Raw genomic sequence first — 7,470 nt, 5'->3', positions numbered from 1 at the left:
TATGACACTGTGTGAACACCTGCCTGTCAGCTGGCACCGACCACGGCCCATTGCAGGGTGCAACTCTGGAGCACAGTGGGCTGGGCCCCGACAACAAGTTTCTGGCAAGACTATGTGACTACTTATCTTGTCATTCTTGTATTTGCCTACTAGAGAAAACTTAGAGGAGACCCACAAAGTCAGGTTGTTTCCCTGTTTATGATGTGAAGTAGGGTCATTTCCTTAAGGAAGTAACTATAATCCTTTTCCCTGGAGAGGATTTTTCCTTTTTCAACTAGTAAACAATCTGTGGGATGATGCGAGAGCTCTGTATGAATGGTCTATACTTAATAAAGCAGCTTCGAATGAAAAAAAGAAAAATTGGAAATGGATGAAGAGTAGAAAACAATCCTTCAAAGTTTCCACACTAGAAGAAAACGGCTATTAACGTTTTAGTGTATTTTTATTTAGGCTTTCCCTATGCATGTTTTGGCAGCTTTTAAATACATACTGAACATAAAATTTAGCACTGTAATTTTCTCATTCAAATGTAGGGGATAAACAGTTTTCATGCCATTGCATTGTTCTCAGGTCATTATTTTTAACAGCCGCCTAATACTCCTATTTGGAAACCGTCCAAGCAGCATGCGTGCTTTCCTTTTATGTTCCAAGAAGCCTCTTGTGCAGCCTGTTGGTTTCTAGGGAGAATTCTGAGTTTCCAGGTGATCTCAGATCACACAGCTAAAGGAAATTGGAGCCTAACAAAATCTTCCTGGAAAAGATAGAGGAAGGGAAAGTGGGAAAGGGGTGAACATGCAAAGAAAAAGGCTAAAAGATGAGGAAAGGGGAGATAAAGGAGGAGAAGAAGAAAAGAGAAGAAAATGGAAAAAAAAGAGGAGAAAGAGGATGAAATGGGGGAAAAGAAAAAAGTAAAGGAGAAGAGAAGGGAAGAGAAAGAAAGAAATGAAGAGAAAAAAGCAAAGAGGAGGAAGAGAAGGAAAGAGGAGGGAACACAGGAAGGAGAGCATGGGAGGATGAAGAGGCGAACTGCTGTTTTCAGACAAGCCGTGGTCCACTTGCGTCTTCACAGTGTAGACGCTCTCTGGGGAGGGTGATTCCTTTCCGTTCTTGTACTATCGGCTGCTTCCAATTCACAGTCACCTCTGACATTGTTGTTCTCAATTACTTATATTTAATATTACAGTCATGAGACTTTTGGCATGTATTCATTTTCCCTTTTGAATCATAAACACGTCTATCTACCACCCTTCTTTCTAAAGAGTCGTCACGACTCAACTAAACAGAGGAAGGCCTTTGATTCCTTGGGTTTCAAGAGGCTGTGTCCTGTACAAGGCACTGCGTGAACTCTTCCTGAAGAGATTTCATTTTGTTCCTTTTTGATTCAGTGTCTTTGGCTGGGACCAACTTTCTCTTCCCAGCATTTTCCTCCTAGTGCCATAACTGCATTTCAAGATGTACGGCCCATTTGCTCCATGTTGGCATTTTTACAGGTCCTGCTAGGGCCCGGGGCCCATGCGCTGCCTCTTACTGGGAGAATGTCTAGTGTGTGGAAGACTCTCAGAGACCCTCATCCTGCTCCCAGCTGACCAGCAGTGCTGAAATGAAGAACTGAGCCTGGCTCTCCCCCAGTTGGTCCAGGGAGACATCTGTGCTTTGTGAGCTGAGACCTGCCATGGCCTCTACTGAGCACTGAGGCCTTGGCAGGGCCTCCATAAAGGCTGGAGCAGGCATGAATGGCTTGCCTACATGCCCACACTCCTATCTCAGGAAGCTGACTGCCGTAGCCAGAGCCTTGGCAGGAAGACTTCTACATTACAGCAGTCCAGGGCAAGCAGGCAGGATGCTTCTTCTTTCCCACCCCTCCCAACAAGGTAGGCCTGTCTCTCCACTCTCTCTGGGAGGAGGGAAGGTCAGAGAACCTGAGGCTAAAACCTGACTTTCATGTACTCTGTGATTTGAGAGAGAAAAATGTCTTTTAGACTCAGCATCGTCATCGGTAAGATGGGGACAGGGTCTCTGTCCTGTCTACCTTACAGCATTGTTAGAACACTAAAGAATATCATAGAGATTAAAGTACAATAAATAAAATGCCCTTCACAAGCCAAGGGAGAGGGAGAGAATGGTATCGAGGTAGGAAAAAAATACTGCGTTGGAATCAGAAGCCGAGGTTCAGACAACGTCTCTTCTACCAACTTGCATCTCGCTTCCTCTCCTGTAAACGGGCTAAGGACGTCCACTCGCCCTTGCTCATGGGCCTCTTGTGACTACTGGAGGAGGGAATGGAAGAAAACATGGCACATGCTTTAAGTAAGGCATTATGAAAATTATTAGTACCCCTGTAGTTATGGGCAATATTATCAGAAGTGATGTCATCCTTGGTGTCACGATGGAATGCTGGGCCCTCCCCAATTCGTAAGCTGAATTCCTAAGGCCCAGCTGGATGGAACTTGGTGGTGAAGCCTTTGGGAGGCAATGAGGGCGGGATGAGATCATGAAGGTGCAATTCTCAGGATGGCATTGACACCTTTCCAGAAAGGAACACGGGACAGTGTGCTCGCTCATGTGAGGACACAGTGAGGAGGTGGCCTTCAACCAGCCAGGAAGAGGCCCCTCAGCTAAACCAAACCAGGCTGGCACCCTGATCGCAGTCTTGCAGTGTATAGAACTGAGAGGAAATTCTGTCATTTAGGCCGTCCAGTCCAGGGGGCTTTACTGTGGTGGCCTGAGTGGATTCAGACACTTGGTGGGAGGCACGGACAAGACCCCTTTTTTTGTCCTAGAGAGTAGGCTATTCATACCCTGTGCTGCTTCTTACTGAGGGGACGTACAGTGTATGGAAGACTCTCAAAGCCCCTCATTCTAATCCCAGTTCACCCCTCAGGGGGTCTTAACAAAGTTCATGGGAAACATGTATTAACAAAAAAATTACACATGATTTTCAAAAATGTTTTGCACCAAAATAAATTCATACTTTACTTCCATTTTCCATGAATTCATAGAAGTCCCTTCAAAGTTCCCACACCTGGCAGTCACTCAAGGTTGGGACTAGGGTCAGACAAGTGAGGCCCCTATGTGAGTACAAAATTTCAGGTGGTATCCAAGATTCAGTCATCAAGTCATTAGGATAAACATTTTAGTGCAGCATTAAGAACAATAAACTTGGATCAACAGTTGGCGTAATGGCTATCTCATTGGACTCCCATGTAGTCAACCATGGTTTGAGTCTTGGATCCGGTGACTTAGACTTATGCTATGCACATGTGCGTGTGTGCCCAAGATCCCGAGAGGAGAATGGAGGAGAACGGATTGCGGCATGGCCATCCCCTCTGGGGGGTGATTTCTCGCTTTCTGTCTCTCTGTCTCTCTCTGTCTTTCTGGCAAGCACATGTGCCCTATAGCAAAAACCTCTCAGAAAAAAAAAAAAAAAAAGAGAGCAATCAACTCTTGGGACCAGCAGATGACATAGTGGTTGAAGTGCTTAACCCCCACATGGCCAACCATGATTAGAGTCCTGGGCTTGGAAGCTTTAAAGTCATGCCAGGCACGTGTCCATGCATGGCCAAAATCCCAATAGGAGAAGAGAAAAGGTAGGACTGCAGCATGGCGTCCCCCAGGGGTGTGTTTCCTTACTTTCCTTCTCTCTATCTCTGACTCTCTCACTCTCTCTCTAGTAAGTGTACATGCCCTATGGCCAAAAAAAAAAAAAGTAAAACTTAATGTAAAAAAATGTAGGATGAAAAAACCAACATTTTAAGTAAAGACAAAATCAGTAACAGTGCTGTGCTAAGCCACATTGGAGCCTGAGGCAAAAGAAAAAATTAGTAATAGTGATCCTATTTTTATTTAACGATTTTGATAATTTTGCTCACTGTGGATTTCATGCATAAATTTCGATGTTAAAAAGTTGCATTAAAATATGATTTATCTTGAGCACTGAATTATTTGAGCCCTCTAAAGTTTTGCATTTAAGCAAGTCCCTTACTCACCTTCCCCTGGCCCTGGCTTTACCTTCCCCCACCTTACCTCACTTCATGGACCAACTAACCCAAAAGCCTTCCTCCCTCTCCTCCTCACAATCAAAAAGTACTGTCTACTGCTTCATTTCTCTAGGATCTGTTAAATTCATCTATATGATACTATGTTAACTATTGACATAAGACTCTTCAGTTGAAAATTGGCAATTGAGCAAAAGTGTTCTAAAAACAGTGTGTAATGCCAAAAGAATGAATCTGTAATGGAGGAATGTTTGATTCAACAAATAATTATTAAATTTCCAGTAGTCGTGCCTTGTGCTGGTACTGAGAACATGTAGGTGAAAAGACAGCGTGTGTTCTGAAGGGCTCACGGTCCACGGGAGAGGCCAGGTAGTGACAACACAGTGAGAAAAGTCCTCTAAGGCAGCCCTGGGTAAAGAGTGCAGAGAAGAAGCCTTCACACATAAACAGAACCTTGAACTCTTCAAAAATGTTGACGTCTAGTCTGATTTTTCTAGCATCTATGCTCATTGTAGAAAGATGAGGAATGAAAATATATTTTAAAAAGTTTACTCACGCATCCCAGGTATGACTATTGTTATAATTTAGCTTAACTTCTTTCCAGTTGGCAGCAATATCAACAATGGATCTGTGGTGAGTATAAAACACATGCTCCCAAATAAGCTGTGTTCAAAATACACAACTTTTGAAACTTCCTATAATTGTCTTCGCCTTTCTCTGTAGACCCCATTCTATGTGATAGAGTTCAAGAAAAGAGGGGGAGAGAGAAATAAAAGCTTAGTCTTTCCACTAAAGTAATTCTGTGTCTTAAAATAGTCTTCCTTTTTATAAATGTTCAGTCAATTGAAAGCTCAAACTCCCCATAACTTCTCTCGCCTTTCAAGTAGACTCGCCTGCCTGCTCCTTCCCTGGACCAGCGTGCAAGAGTGAGCGGGCCTGACCTCAGAGAGTCTGGGGCTGTCCTGCAGTCCCATGAAGTCCCATGTCCTGCTTGATTGCTGGGGACCCTGCCTGGGGCCCACTGCGCTGCATCTGAGTCTGTCTGGTCCACGGGTGCTGACGACACTGCTGGGCCGCAAACCTTACCAGTGCTCAGGAGGCCATGTCCCCTGTCCCTTGTCCCGACCTCAAGCCTCCCTGGCTCACTGGTCCTGTCAACACTGCCGTGTCTCCTGACCTGAGATGAAGCGATTTTGCTGTCACCGCCTGCACAGTTCTCTGTAGGAGAGGAGTCTGGGGAGCAGATAGGGGCCGGAGCACACAGACTCAGAATAGAAGGGAAGGAATGTGGCTTCTAAACCCTCGAAATGCCACGGAAGCCATGAAGAGTTTCAGGTGGACAGCTGACATGATGGCACTCGCGTTATTAGAAGACTGCCTGTGTTGCACTGTGAGCATGGACTGGGGGACACCGTAGTGGAGGTGGGACACTGGGTGGAAGCTACTGTATAGTCCAGGACAGAGAGGATGGGAGCCTACACTTAGGTGGTGGCCCAGACATTAGAGTTGGATGTTGGAACGTGACCCTGAAGGACGTGCCGATGGGTCGCGTGTAGGAGGAATGAAAGGTGATATTTAGGAGGACAGAGGGCGAGATGGGTGGCTGTACCACTACTGAGACAGAGGAGTCCAGCTACGGCAGGGGAGGGGGTCAAGGGATCTATTTTGGAGTGATTAGGTTTCAGAGGCTCTTAAGATCTCCTGGGAGGGATGCTGAACAGTTGGATATGCGAGTTCAGAAAAAAGATATGGGTTGGCCGGTCCCTGATGGTTAAGGAAGTTGATTCCACATGGTCAACTGCAGTTTGAGTTCCAGCCCTGGTGAGTTGAAAAACATCCCAGGCCTGAGTGTGTATGACTGCCCCAAATCCTGACATGAGAGAGAAACGGAGGAGTAGGGATTGGCGTGACTATGCCCACTTGGGATGCTTTCTCCTTCTCCCTGCCTCTCTTTGTCTCTTTCTCTAGCAAATATAAAAAACTTCTCATAATTAAGATACTGTGTAAGCTTGGGGGGAAAAAGGTGCAGAGTGTCGTTAGCATTTAATGGCCATTTACTCCCACAGACATGAATGTCGTTGCAAGGGGACAAACTGCAAGAGAAAAAAGAAGAGGGTCCAATAGAGGATCCTGAGGAGTCTCATATTTGGAACTGGAGAAGGGAAGGAAGACTAAGCAAAGGGGCGGGGCAGGAAAGAAGGATATATGGCCAAGAGGAGTGAGGGCAAGGAGGAGGACACGGTAGATCGAGGGATGCTGCTCTGAGGGTGAGGCTATTTGGGAAATGCCTCCTTCCCGGCCGTGACCGCACTTCTGTGTGTCCTCTCCCACCCTCCCCAGCCCTTCCACACCCTCTTTGAGCACTCAGCACACTGAAGGGAAAGTTTCCTTAACAAACCTGCCTTGCTGTCCAGTCTGAGGGATCCTAATTCATCCTCGCATTCCCTCCAGTATCTGGTGAAGTCCAAGTTCCCTGTGCATGTTAAGTTAGAAAGGTTATTCTCCAGTATGAGTGAGGTGACTGTGTAAACTATTTGCATGAGGGCCCCGTTAAAGGTTATGATGGCGCCAGAAACGAGTAGGTAGACAACATGATGAGAGGCATGGATCTTGCAAGCAACCATAGCATTAAGGCTGTCTCCTTTGGCATCCATTAGAGAAGCTTGCTCTTACTTTCACTCTCTCTCTCTCTGAATAACTTTGCCAAAGGGTGCATGTGCTTGCCGGAGAGAGAGACAGGATGGGAAGAGTGGAAAAGACCTCTCATGGGAGGATGGTCATGCCACAGCCTCTTCTTCTCCAACTCTCCCTCATATTGAGATTGTGGGCATGTACACATAGGTGTCTAGAATGTTTTTCAGGCCACTGAGTCAGAGATATGAACCACAGAGTTGACCCTATGGGCTTTAGCCCCCTTAACTACCACACCACTGGCTGGCCTGAGAAGCTCTTTCTTATGGGTGAGGGAAGGAGTTTGCCAGAAAATTAGTTCTACAATTGCTGGCGCTTGTGAGAGCTTTGGAAGGCGGAAGTGAGGTAGAGTGGCTGCTTTCTGCTGGGCAACAAGGCCTAGGATGTGCAATTCATCTTCAGTGCCTCACTAGTGTTCACCCCGCAGCATGGGGGCTTCAGACTGCCGTGGCTAGGGCAGTGACTTCCTATCGCAGGCTCTCAGTGACTACAGAACGTTCCTGAGCTCCAGGGGCAACCTCCTGACTGGGAAGAAAAGGTGGCTCTCCTGGTCAGTTCTGCAGTGCTCTGGGGGTCGTGGGGAGGGGCCCAGACTGAAGTCCACTCCTTTAGTCTTCCCAATGATCTAATAAGTCAATTGGCCCTGTATTAAATGTCATTCTGTCGTAAATACACAGGCGGATTCTGCTTCCTGTTCCCAACCCTGGAACCAGCAATTCTTTTTTTTTTTTTTTGGGGAGGTTTTTGCTATAGGGCGGGGGCGCTCGCCCGAACGACCGAGGGA

At 46.5% G+C, this 7,470-nt stretch overlaps 1 pseudogene; it reads left to right on the top strand.

Moving 5' to 3' along the window:
- The first annotated feature begins 2,317 nt into the window (after nucleotides 1-2,317).
- Nucleotides 2,318-7,470, top strand: part of LOC102490529 (alpha-enolase pseudogene) — a 38,282-nt pseudogene continuing 33,129 nt past the window's right edge.

The sequence above is a fragment of the Tupaia chinensis genome, unplaced genomic scaffold, assembly GCF_000334495.1.
Source record: "Tupaia chinensis unplaced genomic scaffold, TupChi_1.0 Scaffold000063_1, whole genome shotgun sequence".
NCBI lineage: Eukaryota > Metazoa > Chordata > Mammalia > Scandentia > Tupaiidae > Tupaia > Tupaia belangeri.
The sequence above is the reverse complement of the archived record's forward strand: the minus strand, read 5'-3'. Positions and strand labels throughout refer to the sequence as shown.